Here is a 20,597-nt window from a genome sequence, read left to right on the forward strand (position 1 = left end):
GAAGAGGCAAACAGAAGGTAACTGACTTGCTCAGGATCATACAGCTAGTAAGTACCTCAGGCTTGGAATTCTGGTTTGTCTTTTTGACTCCAGACTTGGAGGGCTTGGGAAGGGAGCATTGAAGAGGTAGGAAAAATATAAATGGCACATATAGTGTCAGTCTGTTGATGCATTGGTTAGTTCTGATTAACTGCCTTTTTTCCCATTTTTTCTTTCTTTTCTGTTCTGTTACAGGGGGACGACGACATAAGCAGAGAAAAAAGCAAAGTACGTATTCAGAAATGAAGCTAATATAAAAACAAAATGCTCTGTTTAGCATCCAAGGTCCATAATAATATAGCCCCCTACCTTTCCAATCCTCTTACAGTCCTAACACTTACTCTTCAGTCCAGTAACACTGGCCTCCTAGCTTTTCCAGTAACAAGATACTCCATCTCTCAGCTCCAGACATTTCCTCTGGCTGTCCTCCATGCATAAAACATTCTCCCATCTCCTCCACCCTGACTACTGATTTCCCTGGCTTCCTTTAAGTCCCAACTAAAATCTCACATTTTGTTGAAAGCCTTCCCTGATTCCTCTTATAATTCCATTGCCTTCCCTCTCTTAATTATTTTCTTTTTATTCTGTAAAGAGCTTGCTTTTTATATTTCTTTGCATGTTATCTCCCCAATTAGATTATAAGCTCCTAGATTGTAAGCAAGGGTTGTCCTTTGCCTCTTTTTGTATCCCTAGAACATAGTACAGTGCTAGGCATACAGAAAGTACTTAATAAATGTAGACTGATTCATTGATATCAACAACCTCTTTTTCAAAAAAGGATAGGTCATCCAGGACAATTCTGAGGGACTTATGAGAAAGAACGCTATCTACATCCAAAGAAAGAACTGTGGGAGCGGAAACACAGAAGCATAACATATGATTGATCACATGGGTTGATGGGGCTATGATTGGGGATGTAGACTCTAAATGATCACCCTCATGCAAATATTAATAATATGGAAATGGGTCTTGATCAATGATACATGTAAAGCCCCGTGGAGTTGCTCATTGGCTCCAGGAGGGGGGAAGAAGGAGGGGAGGGAAAGAACATGAATCATATAACCATGGAAAAATATTCAAAATTAATTAATTAAGTAAATACATTAAAAAAAAAAGAATAGGTCATGCCAGACTAATCTCATTTCCTTTCTTTATAAGTGTTCTAAAAGTAGATCAGGGGAATGTTTTCTATTTAGGCATTTTATCAAAACATGTGACAGAGTCTCACATGCTATTGTTCAGGGTAAAATGCAGATATGAAGTGTAGAAAGGACAACTGCATGGATTCTGAACTGGCTGAATGGCTGGGCCCAAAGAGCAGTCATTTGTGGTCTGATGAAACCTTCCAGTAGAGGGCTTCAGGGCTCTATGCTTGGCCCTACGATGCACCACTTCCATCAAAGGCTTGGATAAAAGCTTCTTTGGTGTATCTATCAAATTTGCCCAGGACACAGAGTCAGGAGGGGTAGCTAATACATTCAATGAATCAGGTTTCAAAAAGAGATCTTGACAGGGTAGAACTTAGGGCTGAATCCTATAAGATAGAGTTCGGTAGAGATAAATATAAAGCCTTACACTTTGGCTCAAAACAATTGGTTTCACAGGTAGATGATGAGAGAAAAATGTCAATGAGGAAGTTGATGGCACAGCTATAAAGGAATGTGTCCGGAAAAAGATACGGGGGTTTTACTAGATTGCATGCTTGATATAAGACAATAATATTGTATAGTAGCCAGGGGAAAATTAGGTCTTAGGCTGCACAGAAATTATAGGATCACAGATTTAAAGTTAAAAGGGGAGGAGGAGAGGAGGAAAGAACATGAATCATGTAACCATGGAAAATATTCCAAATGAATTAATAAAACAAACAAACAAATAAATGAGTAAATAAATAACTAAACAGAGGTCACAAAGCCCAATCCTCTCCTTTCCGAGGTGAGACAACCACCTTATTTGAGGGCCTAATCACCTCTCATTTCAATGATCATAAAAGCTTCATCATTGAACTCCTGCCTCAAGTCTCTCCTCTTTCCTATCTATTACCATATAGCTGCCAAAGTGATTTTCCTTAGCCATGGATGTGACTGTTACTCTTTTACTCAATCAAGTACAGTGTCTTCCTATTGCCTCTAGGATAAACTATAAATTCTCCCGTTAAGCTTTTAAAGCCTTTTGCAATCTGGCTCCAAACTACTTTCCCAACCTGACTGAACTTGGTTCTCTCCTCGACACTCAGTGATCCATCCAAACAGGCCTCTTCTCTGCTCCTAATATATAATATTCCTTCTCCTGTCTCTCCACGCCCCAGAAAAGGCCTTCCTCCATGACATATAGTTCCTTCTCGTCTCCTCCTCAGAATCTCTCTTGCCCTTCAAGATGAAGCCTTTCTGGATTCTCCCCAGCTGTGGATGTTTCCCCTCTAAATACTTTGCATTTAACGACTTTAAATTTGTTTGTACTCATGCTCTTCATCCATAGACCATATTTATGTATGTGCTCATTTATGTATGTTCTCCTGTCATCGGAATGTAAGTTCCTTGAGAGGAGGACTTATTTTCATTTGGTTTTGTATCCCCAGCACCCAGCATAGTGCCTGGTATACAGTAGGTGCTTAATAAATACGACTGATTTCAAATCTCTCTGAATCCATTGAAACTGACTTCGGGGTCTCGAAATTGAACCTTCTTCTTGAAGGCTTTCAGAAACAAATGACCATCAGCTATCCTCCAACTTAGTAGGAGATGGCAGGCAGCTGATGGGTAGCTTCTAGAAGTCTGCCATCCGGATGATAAAAAGAAACCACAAAAGTCAAGAAAGGAAATCCAATAAGCTACCATATTTAAAAAAATAAAATCTTAAAATGTGCAGAAGAAAAAGTTCAAATAAATGGGGAAATAAACAGAATGCAAATTAGACAAGTCAATTTCAGGTCCCTCAGATTCAATTTGTTAATATCATCGATGACTATCACGGTCTCACATTTGGGTTATAGCAAGTTAATTCTATACAATATTGCTTCATAAATAATTACGTTCTGTTCATATTTCCATAAATCTCTTTACCTAATAGGCCTTTCAAGGAAACATTTCTGTTCTCATTTGTTCTTAGGCAAAGACAATGCGAACAGTCAGATGAGACATCTTAGTGAAAAATCCGCAGTGCTGCATGAATTGCTACAGAGGGAGCTGGGGTTGGAAATGGAGCACTGGGCATTCCTAGCTAGCTTTATGGAAACTGAATATGTGCCCGAGATGACACATTTGATTACCACAGGGAAGGCCGGAGCTGACTTCTCATTGTAAGGCACTCCCTATTGGCCAGAGGTAACATACAGGAGACAGCCAAGAAGGTAGTGTCCTCGGAGAAGATTGTTGCCAAAGGCAAACCTAACAAGAAGAGAGAAAATCTGTCCAGTCAAGGAGAGGGAAAGCCCTCATCCTGAAATATGGCTTTTGTTTTGCTAGCACACACACTCTGATAAGCCCTGGAAAGTTATGTATTTGTAAACTGAAGCAGAGCAGAGTTAGCCCTATGCTGAATATTCAAAGAACTGTAAATATTTGAAAGAGACAGATGAGATCAAGTCAAATGATTGAACCAATCAGAAAAAAAGGAATAGAGAGATAACAACACCTCATTTATCCCAGAGCGAGGTATTCCACACATGTAGATTTTCTAGACTAACTGAAGTCCTCAAACCTTACCATGGATGGAAATTGGTCTGTGAGGATACCTCAGATCTCCCTTCTCTAGTAAGGAGAATCCATTTTCACTCTAAGGAACAATGATTTCTTCAGTGTTAGTACCCCCCTCTGACATCACACATATTTATTAAAGGCCCTCCAAGCTTCGAGAGACTGTCTTTGTGAGTTGGAGTTGAAAAAGTTCAACATCCATTGGCCATTCCCCCAGCCATGTCCCTCCATTCACTTAGAATTGTCCTTTGATGGCAGAACTCTGCAATCAATCTGCAGGAACATCTGCATATGGAGGCCTTCTTGCTGGGGGCTCACACTTTGCCAGAATGTCCTTCAGAAAGCCAGTCACCTTCAGGCCACGATGAAACAAAAGGAGGAAGAATTGGACAGGGAAGAAGTAAAATGTATGCAGGGGTATGCTGGAGCCAGCTTTAACCTGCTCACACAGATTGCTCCATTTGCACTTCAGAAACTGGCAAATGCTAAGAATCAGGGCTTGATTTATTGTTTTGTTAGTTGTCTAGACTTAAGAATAGGATGGGGAAAATGTAAAGCAGGCTTTTAAAAGCACCCTTTTTTGAGAGTCCATTGTTAAACATTTTTCAAGCACTTCTCTGAACATACAACAAATCATTTGGTGGAATATATTATCATCATAAGGATCACATACTATACAGTAATATCACGGTGATACATTTAGGGGCTACTGAGGTGTGTAGAGCCAATTTACCCCCTTTTTCAATGGTGCTGGGCATCCTTCCTGTTTCTTATTTTCTACTGAGTTGTCTGCAGGATGACCTGAGATTGATGTTCACAAAATAGAAAAAAGCCAACATTGTAGGTTCCCAGATTTAGAACCATCCCTTCCAGGTAATGGCAATGGCACAGAGGAAAACACGGCCCTATGGATCCCTCTTATTTCAACTAGTCTTTCAAAACAAAACAAGCAAAAAAACTGCCCTGAGAAACTAAAGAAACTTACTCTCATATTCCATTGCAATGGATCAGAACAGTGGCCCGCTATGTTGACAACAGTTTTAAAAAAAGCCAAAATAAAAAAGTCCTAAGAGCAAAGAGTCAACTGGACTCAAAAACAAACAAACAAAAAACCACTGGAAGTATCATCAGCCTAGAGTTAGAAGGAATCTCAGAAGCCATTTAGTCCAGCCACTTTGTTTTCCTCATTTTATAAAGAAGGAACTGAAGTCCAGGGGATCAAGTGGAGAGGACACTGAACTTGAAGCAGGAAGACATGAGTTCAAATTCCACCATAAACATTTAACAGCTATGTTGACCTTCAGAATGTTACTTAACTTCTCTCTCGTTGTTTTTTCCTCTATAAAATGAAAAGATTGGACATGATGGCCTCTGATGGCCCCTTCCACCTCTTGATGGCTCTATGATCCACAGCTCTTACAAATATTAAATGTCCAAGGAGGCATCTGAATCCAGGTCCTTTGACTTATGTACTAGTGAGTGTTCTCTCTACTGACCTAAGCTACCTACTACAACGTTCCTTAAAGAGAAGGCAAATGACTCTATGCCCCAACAATACTCGAAGCATTCAAATCCCTATCTTGAGTTGCAACTTCTTGTCCTATTGTTTTTAGGAGTCAAGCACTGTGGCTGTGGATGACCATCCACTAAAGGGTGATGGAGGGAATCATGGGAAAAATAGAAGCCATTTTCCTCCCAAGATAGGCATTGTGGGAAAAGGCATAGACAGCACCATAAGCATCTATATCATGTGAAGACAGGAAGGGTCTCTCAGGAACTTTCCCAAAGGATCTCACTGGAGATCACTGGAGCTGCCTTTCTCTTTGTCTGTCCAATCCTCAGGCTGCCTAGCTGTCCTCTGCAAAGGGGATCTCTTTGGAAGACTTGCCACAATTCCCATCCTGGGATTATTTCCCAAGCAGCAAAGAGTCTAAGTGCCCTCTTTAGCCCCCAAGGCATTTACCTTGTCTCCTCTGGTACAAGCAGGGAACTACTTCCCCCATGGCAGACAGCTCTGAGCGCACTAATCAGACACTGCAGGCGGACACAATTAAGCCTAATCACTTCATTTTAAAATAAAACCTGTAATGCCCTTTTCCTGTTCCAAGAAAAGTTGCATGTTCCGGTTGTATAGAGCTGTCTCCACAGCTGCCCATCTGCTAGTGGAGGACACAGAGAAACATAATCCTGGTCCACTCTCTTTGTCACTTTGAGTGAGGACTGTGCCTTCCCAATAAGGATTCGTTTGTTACTGGGGAAATGACAAAGCCATGGTGGCCATTTCTCCATTTTCTTTCCTGACTTCTCTTATCGCCATCCCTTCCAGCTGCCACCACTCTGGTTCAGATCCTCATCCCTTGACCAGAGGACAACTTCACTAATGACCACATAGGCTTCCCTATCTGCCAATCCACTTATCCCATCCCCAAATGAAGACCCAAGCCCACCTCTGGCTCCCATCTTCCTCTTCCCCTTCCCAGCTCCCCTCTGGGTGCTGCTTCCCCCACTGGAATGGAAGCTCCTTCAGCACAGGGACAGGCTTGCCAACTTGCTTAGTCGATGACAATCGGTAAGAACTCAATAAATGTTTTACCTTGATCTCAAAGATTGAGAATTCTTGAAACATTAACCCCCATTGCCCAACCCTTACTGCTCTTCTGCCTTGGAACCAATGCACAGTATTGATTCCAAGATGGAAGGTGAGGGTTTAAAAAATTAAAAAAAAAAATAAGATGTACACCACACTTGTTATCCGATCTTATCGTAGCCCATAGTAAAGGTTCTACTTGGTCATTGGCTAAATGAATAGATATTGTTCAGTTTCAAATAAATAAAACCACACATGCAATTTCTGAATAGATCCTGTTCCCGCCCATAGCAGGACTATTGTTTATTTCTGGCATCTCTTTTTTCCACAAGAAATATCTCAAAATCCTGTGCCTGTTAGGTATATTAGATTTACCTTAAGAGAAGGACAGGCCCATTACTGAGTTACTAAAGCAAGTCTTCTGTTTTGACTCAATTAAACATCTGAAATAGTCTTTTCCCAAAGGATTTCTCCAAGAGGGCCCACAGGGAGGGACAGTGATTAAACTGATGATTTCATTAGTATAGAGAAAGCCTGGAAGAGGAATCTCTCTCTACAAATGCAGACGGACACCTTTTCTGAAACTTAAAGCCTTGGAGAGGATGCCTAGAGCCGGGAGAGAGAGCTAAATTAAATGACTTACCCAAGGTCACACAGAGCCAGGAGGTGTCAGAGATGGAGGCTTGAATACAGGGCTTCCTGCCTTGGCGGTCACTTCTCAGAGTTGTAGAAATTGCAATAAATTCAGTTTTACAGAGCAGATCAGAGAGCCTCAAAAGAATTAGCTATCAGCATCCTGAAAATAGCAACAGAAACTCTTTGGTACCAGAAGAACAAGGGAGACCCAGAGTTTTTTAGGAAGGAGGAAAAACACTTACCTTGGACTTTGCAAGGAAAATGGGGGACAATGGGAGAAGACCTTCCTCAGAGAGCATAGCTCTGACTGCAGACAGACGGTGCTGTGTGGAGCAAGAAGGAGCCAATGGGTAATTGCTGACTAAGATGGCACCCATGCCTGGCAACCAATCTAGAGGCAGCCTTTCAAAAATAAGACCAATTCTTACCTGCTCATTTCTGAAACTGGTGTGAAGAATTTTTCAAGGTCAACCACTCAGAAATACAGAAGGAAGCTCAAAAGATCCTGGAGTAAATCAATCACTAATGGTCCCAAAGTTCCAAATTGCTCCCCTCGACTTCAATTTTTGAAAACCACCTTCAATCACTACCTGGCTCAGTTTTTAAAAAACACCTTTTAAAAATAATATCTCCAGGAACAAAGATTCTCTTAGTCCATTTTCATGCACGTTTGTTGGTCCTGGTGCATGAGCTGAATATTTTCCTCTCATCATAACGTGTTTGGTGAGGTGGTTCCAGGCAAGTCAGGGAAGCAGTTTTTAGGGCTATTGGCCCACAGCTCCCTTCCCTGCCCTGCCCTGCCCTGCCCTCCAAGTCCTGTGGCAAGAGCAGGAAGCTGATCTGTGGAATCCGGCACAGTGGCCAGTAGAAAGCCTGTTGCCAGAAATGGAAGCCAAGTCAGATAGGAAGTCTTAAGTCAGCTGGCAACTGAAATTCTTTCCCTCCCTGCCTCAGAACTGAGGACCTTCCTCTCTCCTGCCCAGTGATTGCATCAGTTGGCCACGCTCATTATATCTAGACCTGGCTTCTGTAACACTTCACTGCACTCCCCAGCCACCCACCCACACCCATTTCCAGTTCTGGATCCAGGAGCAAATTCTTGCTGTCACTGTTCCTAGAAGTGAGGTGCCAATCTTCGTCCAGATGGCCATAACCCCTCTCCTTGGAACTTTCCAAACCAGAAACTTGGCGTCCATTTCCTTCCATGCTTCCTCTCCCTCTTCCCAAAGGTAAGCTCCTTGAGGCTTGGGTCAGGTTTTAGCTTTGTATTTGTATCTCAGATCTTGGCACATTGATACTATAAGTCATTCATGAATGATTTTAAATCATTCATTCAACTCACTTCAGAATAAATCCAAGCCAGTCTTGAATATATATTATAGAATTTTATTACTATATAATATGATAGATTCTATGATCATATAATTATATAACCTAATTATAATACTATATAATTCAATTGTTATAGAATTATATACTTACACTATAGAACATTCAAATTACATTATATGACTCTATAACAAAATTAAAGCATATAGCATTATTAAATATAATGGTTATGGAATTATATAATTATGATTATAATTAAACTATATGATTATATAAAATTATAACATATGTCATATAATTTTATTGTTAAGTGATTATATAATATAATTATGTAATGAATTTATAATTTATGGTATTATATAATCTCATAGAATTCTATAATATAATTCTATAAAATAATTATAATACTGGATAATTCTATTATTGGATAATTATATAATTATAGTACAAAATATTATAATTACATTTTATGACTATAACAAAATTAAACTATATAACATTATATAATTTAATTGTTATGGAATTATATAATGTAATTATAATTAAATTATATGATTATATAACAAACCTAGACCATATATAATTTTATTGTTAAGTGATTATATAATATAATTATTATGATTATATAACATAATTATATGGTTAAATTATAATATATGGTATTATATAATCTCATTACAGAATTATATAATGTAATTTAATAATTGTGCAATATAATTATAATAATGGAAAATTCTATTATTGTATAATTATATAACATAATTATAATATATAGCACAATTACATTATATGACTATAACAAAATTAAAATTTATAGCATCATATAAATTGTTATAGAATTATATAATGTAATTATAATTATTATTAAATTACATGATTATATAACAAAATCATAACATATCATATAATTTTATTGTTATGTGATTATATAATTATCACATATAGAACTATATAATGTAATTATATAATTTTAATAATTATACTATATTATAATTCTATTATTGTATAATTATATAATTACAATAGATAACATTATAATTACATTATATAATCCTATAACAAAATTATACTGTATACTATTATATAATTTAATTGTTATGTAATTATATATTCATAATATACAAGATTATGATATTATATAATTTGATAACAAAATCACAATGGTATTATATAATTTAATTGTTATGCAATTATAGAATATAATTATAATTACATTGTATAATTATAAAGCAAAAATTACAGTATATTATCTAATTTTATTATATGGTTATATAAATATAATTATATTATATAATTCTATAATAACCAAATTATGACATATATAATTTTACTTTTACATAATTACATAATATTATAATAATATAATGAAAATATAATTATATTATTGTTATATAATTATAATATAATCATATGATATAAGTTGAGTACTGGAAGACTCTTCTATCTGAGTTCAAATCTGGCCTCTGACTAGTTGAATGACCCTGGACAAGTCACTTCACCCTGTTTGCCTTATTTTCTTCATTTGCAAAATGAACTAGAGAAGGAAATGGCAAACCACTCCAATATCTCTACCAAGACAATCTTAAATGGAGTCAGGAAGAGTAAGGCATGACCAAAATGACTGAACAACAACAAAATGAGTGCAAATTAGGATGGAGGCAGGTTTTCAGAAGGAACTAAAATGATGGACTAATACCTAGTTCTTTTATACCCTTCTTGGGAAGGATGCTAGAGTCTAGTAGAAGAAAGCACAGCTGATATTTACTTCTTTCAGGAAGACTGTGGGCATTGAAAGCCCATTTTGGAGTCCTTAAAGGCCCCTAGCACAGTGGCCAAGGTCCCAGAATCCCCCAGGGTGGTTCATGGACTACTGTCCCAAAGAGGGACAAATTTTGCATCTCTACAGAGTAATTATTAGGGGCCATTTTTACCCTGATTTAATCAGCCTACTGTTACACATTCTGTCGGTGTTCAAGCTGATCTTTAATAGGGTAGAGGTTAGTAACACTACAAAATCTACATTTCCATCCAGTTTCTGGATATGAGATAAGCTGCCGTGACAAAAGCATTGCAGCTGCTACTATACTCTGTGTTTCTCAAATGAGCAAAATTCATACGTGCCACTCACCTCTGGCCGCTGCCTATTCAGCTATGTAGTGCGTGTCCCATTTCCAGAATCACCGTGATTCATGGCATGCAAGAGAAGAGTCCTTTAAGGCTTCTGCAGGATTTCTATCCAGGCTGGAATTGCATTGAGATAGGGCTGGCCCATAGGATGTTAGGCTGCGAGAGGCCTCATCTAGCCTAACATGATCTCATGTGAAACTGGGCTGGGAAGAAAGGAAGGGCCTTGCCCAAGGTCACAAAGCTACTTGATGGCTGATTGAGTGGGGCCTCTGGTCTCTACACTATGTCAAGGGTCCCCCTCGAGATCCCGACACGGTGTAAGTGACAGTCACTTCCTCTGGGCTCTTCAACGAGGGATATTTGCTGAATGGTAGGAGACATTTCTCAAGCCACATAAAACTTTCAATGCAACATCAACTTCAGCTAAGCCCTTGGAATTCCTGGGAGGCATGGAGATAATTACTCAGCGAGTGGAGGGTTGAATCCTCATGTAGCTCTGTCTCAATGAGAAAAGCATAAAAGGCAATGGAGAATGAGCTGGGATCAGAGAAGGGGCGCTAAGGGGGAAGACAAGCAGAGAGATAAAATGGAAAGAACGCTGAATTTGGGGAGGAGAGGAAGCAGAGGCCTTGACTAGGGCCCAGCTGTGGGACCCGAGGGAGGACCCTTCCCTTCCCTTCCCTTCCCTTGCTGCTCTCCCTCCCCTCCTCCAAATATCAGCGCCCTCAAGTTGCTCCTTCTCTCTCCAAGAGATTGGGGCCAGGAATAGAATCTTCAGCTGTTTCTTCCTTCAAAAACTCCTTCATTACTCTGCACCTGCCTCTCTCCATAGCGATCATTCCTGGGACTCTTCTTCCCACTGCTGCCATTTCTAAGGAGGATCACTTTTGGTTTGGTATTAATGGGGAGAGGCCAAATACAGAGGCAAAAGCACTCGTTAACATTCCAACAGCGAGACATTCTCAAGCCAGGAACAATGTCCTTTAACCCTATTTTGCTGTCTGATTCTCTACCTGTAAAATGAAAGGCCTGGACTAAAGAGTCTTTTCTAACTCCAAAGCCTATGATAGTAGAGATGAGCTACTACACCCCCCCAGCTCTACTTAGTCCCCAAATAGGTCGTGTGTTGCTCACTAGCTTGAACTCAATTTATTTTTACAATTAAACAAGTAGAAGGGGATCTTTTTTTCTCTTCTACTTTCTGGAATGTTCTGGAACATTCCTCCTACAATCATCTGCTACTGCAGGACATAACTCTTGAAGTCTAGGGTATATCTTAACTCTTTTAGCCACTGTTCCCAACATTTCTAGCTCTGAAAAAACAAGTGTAAGAAAACAATTGGGAATTGTTTTAATAATGAAGAATTATGAACAAAAATTAAAATGAAAAAAAAATTTTCATAAATATCTTGCCATTAGCTTTAAAATACTAAAAAGTACCAGGCTCTAAAATGTTCTACTAGAGACCCCTGGAGTACCTATGTTTGTGGAGATAAGGAGCAAGCAAAAGAGTTTAGAACTATGATGGCGAACCTATGGCTTGTGTGCCTGAGGGGGCACTCAGTGCCCTCTCTGTGGGCATGCAGGCCATCACCCCAGAATAGAGTTCACCAGAGTTTGTTACTACAAAAGCCAGAGGGACATGGTGCTGGGCTGCTTCCCTCCCTCTCTCCACACTGGGGTTTGGGGTTATATATAGTTTGAGCTCTAGGTTTCTAGAAGGTTCGCCATCACTGGTTTAGAACCTATCTGCTTGGATGGCAGGGTAAAGTGGGATCCATTTACCAAAAGTAACCATCAGAAGTCAAAGTCCAGAGACAAAACTGTGGCAAAAGACTTGGAGGTCAAAAAGGGAGAGGAAAAAGTGAGATCAGAAGAGCAAAATTTTAAGCAGCTTAATGAAAAAAAATTTAAAGAAGGAAATATGCATTTATTAAGTACCTACTATATGCCAAGCCCTAGGCTAAGCACTTTGCAAATATTATCTCATTTAAACCCCTAAGAACCCTGGAAGGAAGAGACTGTTATTATTCCCATTTTACAGATGGGAAAACTGAGTAGACAGGTTTAATGACCTACCCAAAGTTCCCCAGCCATTTAGTGTCAGAGGAAAGGTATGAAGTTAGATTTTCCTGTCTCTAGGCCTGGAGTTCTTATCTACTGCGCCACCTAGTGCCACTAAGAAGGAGTATCTATACTAAAATTCTCCCAAGATTAAGAGCATTGAAATCCATGCTTTTATTTATGGAGTTTTGAAACTCCCTTCATTTTTCTCTTCTCCATCTCTAGCTAGACTCTCTGATAATCAACAATTGATACTTAATCCCTAACAACAGCAGCCTCATTAAACTGGAATGACAGGCTGACTTCAGATTCACAAACTAGGATTGATTTTGAACTGACTTGTGTTTTTAATGACTTCAAATCATGCAAAATGTGTTTACGGTAAGTTTCTGCCCCAGTTATTCTGACAAACAGTGACTTTTATTTATTAAATCACGTGCTGCTTCTTGACAACTGTTTCTAACGAGCAGATATGTCTCAAGAGGCAGTGATCAAGCATGAAATCACACCAGAGAGGACAGGAAAGCCAGCCATGATATTAAAAACAATCACAAGAGATTGGACCAGAGTGGACATTAGGCCGGTTGGAGGTGATAACAGGAGATGATTGAAAGCTGAAGTGAGATGACTTTTTAAGAAGTTTCAAATTAGAGCATCTGACAATAACTTGTTCAAATGTAAAAACTGATTTCTTGATTTTTTGATTCATTGACAATAATGTCTTGTATATCTGTCTAGAAAAAATGATTGAATTGCAATTGGATGCCAGTTCTGATTCTGTTGCTGACTCGGTGTGTAACCTTTGCCAAGTCACTTCTAATCTATATGCCTCGATTTCTCTGTGTGTGAAAATAGAGAGTGGAATTAAATGGCCCCGAAAAGCCCTTTTGGCTCTGGCATTCTATGATGCCATAAATCACATTCATTACAGTTGAGGCTGTAAGTTCAAATCTCCACTTTTACAAGGCACAGGTAGCTTAGTGTCATGTATAGAATAGTGTAATTGGAGCCAGAAAGACTTGGGATCAACTCTAGTGTAAATATCAATAATATGGAAATAGGTCTTGATCAATGACATGTAAAACCCAGTGGAATTGAGCATTGGCTGCAGGAGAGGGGGAGGAGGAGGGGAGAGAAAGAGCACGAATCTCGTAACCATGGAAAATATTCTAAATTAACTAATTAAATAAAAATTTCTCAAGATAAAAAAGAAAGACCTGGGATCAAATGCCACTTGGATCTCTACTAGCTCTATTAACAAAAAATGACCTACCCCAAATTCCCCAGCCATTTAGTGTCAGAGGAAAGGTATAAAGTTAGTTTTTCCTATCTCTCTGGTTTTTTGAGCCTCAGTTGTCTCATCTGTAAAATGGAGATGATAAAAATATCTGTAGTACTTCTCCCACAAGATAGATGTGAGGCCAAAATGAGGTGGTTCAAATGCAGAATAAGCCTTAAAGCATGTTACAGAAATGTCAGTTATTATTATTATTATTATTATTATTATTATTATTATAGTTCAAACCCCTAACCTTTTAATTATAATGTTAAAGTCACTTCTAATTGATATGCCTGTTTAAAATGAACAATGCAAGTGACAGAGCTCTAGAAACAATGAAGATGAACCTGTCAAACCTAATAGAAGAAACAGCACATTCAATTAGCCAAAGTACCTCCTGGGATCCAACCTTTTATTTTGTTCTTCTCTCCTTCAAGGCAGTCCCTTCAAACCAAGTCAGTTCTCTCTCTCGTTACCAGCTAGAGGGAAGGTTGAGCACTGGAAGAGATTGAAACTGTGGTCCAAAAAGAGATGGGAAGCTTCTCTGTTCTGTCCTGAGCACCCATTACAAGAGGCAACTGAGAAGTAACAGGACATGAGAAATATTCCAGAAGTAAGAATCGAGCATTTCACTGAAGGTTTTTGTCTTTCTGTTCTTTGATCCAGACAAGATTCCCATCATTTATCATGGAAAAGTTCTCAAGAAACAAAACCAGAAAGGAACAGCTGACTATCATCTATTTAAGGACATTTCAGTGCCTACGTGAATTTGGGCTGAGTGATGCAGTAAAAAATCCATGATCCCATTAACAGTGGCTGATCTCTTTCTTAAGATTTTGTCCAGTTTATTTCTTATGACAGTTACAGGACTATGGAATTCTGAGACAGTATCGGTTCCGTTTGCCATGGGATGGGGTCACCCAGTATGCAGGGGAGGGGCAACAGTGGCCCTTGCCTCTGTCCAAACCTGGCCAATACGTGAGCTAGGCCCATATGTGCTCCTAGGTCTCTCACACTGTGATACCCTCAGGGAGGTACTCAGCTTCCCAACTAAGGCACATATTCTTTGGAGCCAATATCTTTTTATAAAGATAATTTAATTTTTTTTTATTTTCCCAATGGCATGTAATAACAAACCTCCACACAAGTTTTCTGAAGTTATGTGATCCAAATTATCTCCCTCCCTCTTTCTCTCCTCCCTCCTGGAGCTGGCAAGCAATTCTGTCTGGGTTATACATGTATTATCATGCAAGGCATATTTCCATATTGCTCATTTTGGTAAGTGAGTAATCTTATAAAGCCAAACCCCTCAAACATAAATCCAAATAAGCAAGTCAAAAAGTCTATGCTTCCATCTGCATTCTAACTCCCACAGTCCTTCCTCTGGAGGTGGATACCAGTCTTTTTTGTAAGTCCTTCAGATATGTACTGGATCACTGTATTGCTAATAGTAGCGAAGTCTATGACAGTTGATCATCCCACAGTGTTTCAGTTACTGTGTGCAATGTTCTCCTTATTCTGCTTATTTCACTCTGCATCAGTTCTTGGAGGTCTTCAGGAAGGTTATCTTATTCCTCTTTGGAAAGGTAAAGTTTGGCAAGCGTGGCAATCTTGGAAGACATTTATTCCAACTGCCTCCCCTTTACAGATGAGGAAGCTGTGGCCCAGTAGCAAGTAGAACAAATTTCTTTGACTACACATAGCTAGGTAATGGGGATTTGAACTCAGACTTTCTGCCCCAAATCAAGCCATCTTTCTACTGCGTACCACAAATGAAACCAATAGACACAAAGATCTGGTTAAATCCTTAGAATCTCAGAACTACTTACTATCTGAAAAAATGAGGAATCCTCTCCAGCAAATATTTGTTCCTCTTGTTGCTCTGATAATGCCCCCCACCCAAGTTCCCTGACCTCCCTTCTTCTGCAGACCTTTCTTTAATCTGGTCCCCAGTAAGGAGCCCCAAGCATTCTTCTCCCTGCCTCGGCTGGCTATACTGAAGCCTTTGGGACCAGACCAGAACCCAAACCCTCTCCATTGAGGGTGCTTTTCCCTTATCAGGCAGAGCACCCTCTACAAGGCTGCATGTGATACAGGAGACTTCTTTACTCATTGTCCCTCTGAATGCATGGGAGCTTGACCTGGAGCTTAGAGTCCTGGATTTCTACTGCAAAGGGATCCTAGGGGTTACATCAAGTCCAACTCATTCATTTTTCAGAAGATATTGTGGCCCAAGAAAGAGAGGTGATTTATCCAGAGTCATATGAAATGAATAGAATTTGTTTATTTCATTAATTACTTTAAAATCTTTTCCCATGGTTACAAGATTCATGTTCTTTCCCTCTCCTCAACCTCCTCCTGTAGCCAATGTGCAATCCCACTGGGTTTTATGTGTGTCATTGATCAAGACCCATTTCCATATTATTGATACTTGCACTAGGGTGATAACTTAAAGTCTACATTTCCAATCATATCCCCTCAACCCATGTGATCAGGCAGTTGTTGTCCAAAGTCATATGGCTGGTGAATTGCGAAGCAGGACATGGGCTAAGGCCTTCCTGACTTCAAAATAGAAAAGTCATCTAAGAGGATCAGAAAGTACTCTGTGAACTCTGAAGCACTGTATTAATGTCAGCTCTTCATGTTGTTGCTGCTGTTGTTACTAATGCCATTATCATTGCAAGTCCAGTGTTTATCCACTGCTGTGGGAGGGGAAGAGGAGAATTATGATCACAATTCAATCAATCAGTAAGCATTTATTACATACCGACTGTGTACCAGGCACAGTGCTAGACATAGTTCAAAGAATGAAACAATCCCTGTTCTTAAGGGCCATACATCTCAATGGGAAACAAAACAAGTACATAAACAGATATAGAATATATATATATATACTTATATATATATATATTATAAAAAGAACAAATACAAATAAATAAAAAGTATTTAACCACAAAGTAGTTGGGGAAAAAAGACCTTAGCTGTCGTAGAGATGGGGATCACATGTCTTTACCACAGATCTTAGTCTCCTTTTCCCTTTGGCATCAAATGGATATATGCCTAGGATCAAAGGATCATAGATTTAGTCCTGGAGGTGATCTGAGAGGTTGTCAAATTCCTTCATTTTATATATGAGGAAAGTGAGACCCCAGGAGAAGTTAAGTGATTTCCCAAGACCACACAGGTTTTCTTGCCTGAACTGAGAACTTGCCTTAAGTACTCAGATAGGCAACGTGGGGTGGTGAAAAGACTGGATTTGAAGTCACAGGACCTAAGGTAGCATCCTGATTCTCTCTCCCCATGGGATCTCAGCCAAATCACTTCACTTGCTTGCCCTCAGTCTCCTCAACTGGAAAATAGGGACACTAAATAATTTCTAGGGTCCCCTACAGCTCTATATCTATGATCACCTGTGAGGGAGATGACCTCGACAGTCTCTCACCTCTACCTAAATGATCCTGTGTTATCCATCACACAATATTATCTAAAGTCTCTGCTGGTTATCTTGGTCCTCATTCCCTTTCCTACCTTCAGACAAAAGCTACCACTTTGGAGAGTCCTCAGGCAGACACCATCCAAGTCCCTCATTAGAACAGGGAAAAGTGAAAGAGGTGTTCATCAGAATTAGTTTCATGTACTCGTTATTCTTTTCCCAGTTAATTTCACCAAAAAACCAATTTGGAGAGATGTCCACGTGACTTGGTAGAGAAAAGAGAATTCAAAGCAGATTTGACCAATTCCATTTCAGTAAAGACTTTGAAAGGACTTATCAGTCACCAAAAAAAGCTTTCTTCTGCTATTTCTACCCAGAGTTCTCTTTACCTTCTCTTTGCCCCTTTATGAGAACTTGGGTAAAGAAAACAGGGTGCAATTTAGGATAAAAAGAAAAAATGGCATATTTTATTTACGTCAAGAGCTGGGGAACAATAACCTGCTGCTTCTCTGAGAAAGCTGCCAAAAGTTTAGGAAGCACTCTCCACTGACTAATGTCATAAACTGGATTATTTCACAATCCAATCAATGGGCCTGTGAATCTGTGCCAGTTTACATTTTCTCCTGATATTTCTGGGTTGGAGAGTAGCGTGCTGCCCATGCGACTTCCCCCTTGTGACTTCCCCCTCTTTGTGAATACTGTCTTTTTTCCATGCCTTCCATGATACTGTCCTATATTGGACCTCTTACCTCTAGGGCTTTATGGGGAGATGGTATTAATGCAAGTTAATCCATTGGAAGATATATGCCTGTTTATATATGCATATACACATACAGATGCTCAGCAATTTATGGGGTACAAAGTGAAGTATATTTTGGTTTATGGGCTTTGCCAAGTGTGTTCTAATATCCCGATCAAATGACAACATACGCCAAGTGCTTTGCCAATCTTAAAGCTCTCTTTAAATGGTAGCTATTATCGTTCTAGCACACACATGCTAGCTAACGAGTGGGGTGTTTCAAGTATTAAGAAACTGCAAATGTGCAAGTGATTTTATTGACATTCGAAGAATGATTTTGATGTATATTTTTAATCTGATGAATAGATTAACAACGATTATACTAAGTAGGAAGAAGCAGGGGAGTAAGGCTCATTCTAGAACATCAGAACAGTAGGTGGGTGGGTGAGGGAGTCGGTCCTCATAAGTTGAGGAGGCAACGCGCAAGGATGAAATAACGTAGGGAAATTTCCATATTTACATAAGACGCCAAGTGGGATAATGGGAAGGACCTTGGGCTTGCAGCCAGATGACAGGTGATAGCTTTGATCTGGATTAACCAAGACGCATCGTTTTATTTCTCTGAGTTTTCTGAACTGTAAAATGGGAATACTTAGCTGAGCACAAACTAATTCACAAGCTTGTTGTGAGGGATGGACTTGGAAACAATAAATTACAGTAAAGGTCCCCTATAGAATATATTTCAAGACCTACCATGATTGACTGAGCTCATGGATATAAGAGAACATTTGCTGACCCCATGTATATATGTTCTCTCTGTGGTTCCCCCCCCAAAATCTTAAAAAGTGAGAGTGGAAGCATTCGAGGGGTTTTCCACGCTACTGACTTCAGATTTCCGAGAATTACCGGAACCCTTGGAAGCCAAACATGGAAGAAGAAGGCGCTGCTGTACAGTCATAGGAGCCCTGAGAGGGCTGTTTTATGTTACCTTCACCAGAGAAATTCTCTGTCGCTCCTATTTCTCTGCTCAAAGTAGTCAGAGATGGATGAAAATGGCCAGGGACAAGGGGTGGAAAGGAAAGAAACAGGCCCTACAACCCAGTGGTGGAATTCAGCCGGGGACTCTCGAGGTATCAGTGGCAGAAGATACAAGCGTATTCAAAGGTGTTTAACAGTTGACTTTTTTCCTACCCACGTGTCTAGCCACAAAAGCTATGTGTTTGTTATTTTCACAATTCACAAGAATGTTCAAATTTCATAATTATGCTCTAGGAAAACAGAGACCATATTATAGATGATTATTCTGAAGTCAGAGGGGGGAAATACCTTCTTTAGTTCTCACAACCATCTAAGGGAGTCCATGTGGACCATGTCAACAAGTAGTCCATAAGACTTCTTTTTTTTTAACCCCTTACCATCTGTCTTAGAATCAATATCATGTATTGGTTCCAAGGCAGAAGAGCGGTAAAGGCTAGGCAATGGGGGTCAAGTGACTTGCTCAGGGTCACCCAGTCAGGATATGTCTTAGGCTAGATTTGAATCCAGGGCCTCCCATCTTCAGGCTTGGCTTTCTATCCAATAAACCACTTTTTGAGGTAATAAAATCATAGCTAAATTTTGGAAGGACTTCAGAGGTCATCTGGTCTGGCCCTCTTCACCTCAAAGATGAGGGAATATAGGCCTGCCTAGATTAAGTGATCTGCCCAAGGCTGGTCACACTGCTTGTAATTGGTAGGGTCCGAATTTGAATCCAGATCCAGCTCTGTTTCTCATCTGCTGTGCTCCTGCTAGCCTGTAACAATAAGTCCCACAGGAGGCAGCTAGATGGCACAGTGGATAGCATGCTGGACATGGAATCAGGAAACTTTGAGTTAGATTTTCTTAGCCATGGAACCGTAGGCAATTCACTTAACCTCTAGGTGCCTCAGTTTCCTCATCTGTAAAATGAGGATAATAGCACCTTCTTCATAAAATGACTGTCAGGATCAAATCAGATAATGTAAAACTCTTTATAAACATCAAATTGCCACATAAATGCTAGCCATTATTACAAATGACAGATATTATTGCTAAAGTTAATGTCTTCTTCCAAATCTTTTCTCTAGAGTTCCTTTCCTAATTTCTCCTGTCCTCATTCTAAAAAAAAACCCCTTCCTTAAACCTAATCCTCTAGATTCTCTTCTTTTAGGGGAGCCCTTAAACCTGTCCACCTTTTCCCCTCAAAGCTCTACCAAGCCGCCCATTCTGGAGGTCACCTTTCTCATTTTATGGATCCCACAGAGACCCAAATCTCTTCCTATCCATCCAGCTCCTCTGTTCTAAGAGTTATCACCTCTGCCTTCCTCCCAGTTCCGAAGGGAGACATTCCATCATGAAGGATATGAACTACCCAAAGAGCAACCAGAGGAAGGCACCCGGGAGGATGAAGGTCAGCATTCCCAAAGTAATCATTTTTTCCCTCAAGGTATAAGGATGAGTTTGCATTTAAATATAACCTTGATGGAGCAAAAGATTTTCCAAGAACAAAAATATAAATCAGCTCTGTTCTATTTTTTTGCCATCCCATCAGATTCATGAGCAAACGGGCCTGCCAAGAGAGAAGCACGTGATTATATGTCTTCTATCGTGACATGAGCAACATGGAAAAATGGAATATATGAAAGTAGGGG

The 20,597-nt window shown here is 39.6% G+C and overlaps 1 long non-coding RNA gene across 1 annotated transcript; it reads left to right on the plus strand.

The window, feature by feature from the left end:
• Nucleotides 1-7,953: 7,953 nt before the first annotated feature.
• LOC103100109 (uncharacterized) lies at nucleotides 7,954-14,566 on the plus strand. Its single transcript, XR_474741.3, has 2 exons — nucleotides 7,954-8,186; nucleotides 14,194-14,566. It is a non-coding gene; the product is annotated as an uncharacterized LOC103100109 (long non-coding RNA).
• Nucleotides 14,567-20,597: the final 6,031 nt, after the last annotated feature.

The sequence above is a fragment of the Monodelphis domestica genome, chromosome X (genome assembly GCF_027887165.1).
Source record: "Monodelphis domestica isolate mMonDom1 chromosome X, mMonDom1.pri, whole genome shotgun sequence".
NCBI lineage: Eukaryota > Metazoa > Chordata > Mammalia > Didelphimorphia > Didelphidae > Monodelphis > Monodelphis domestica.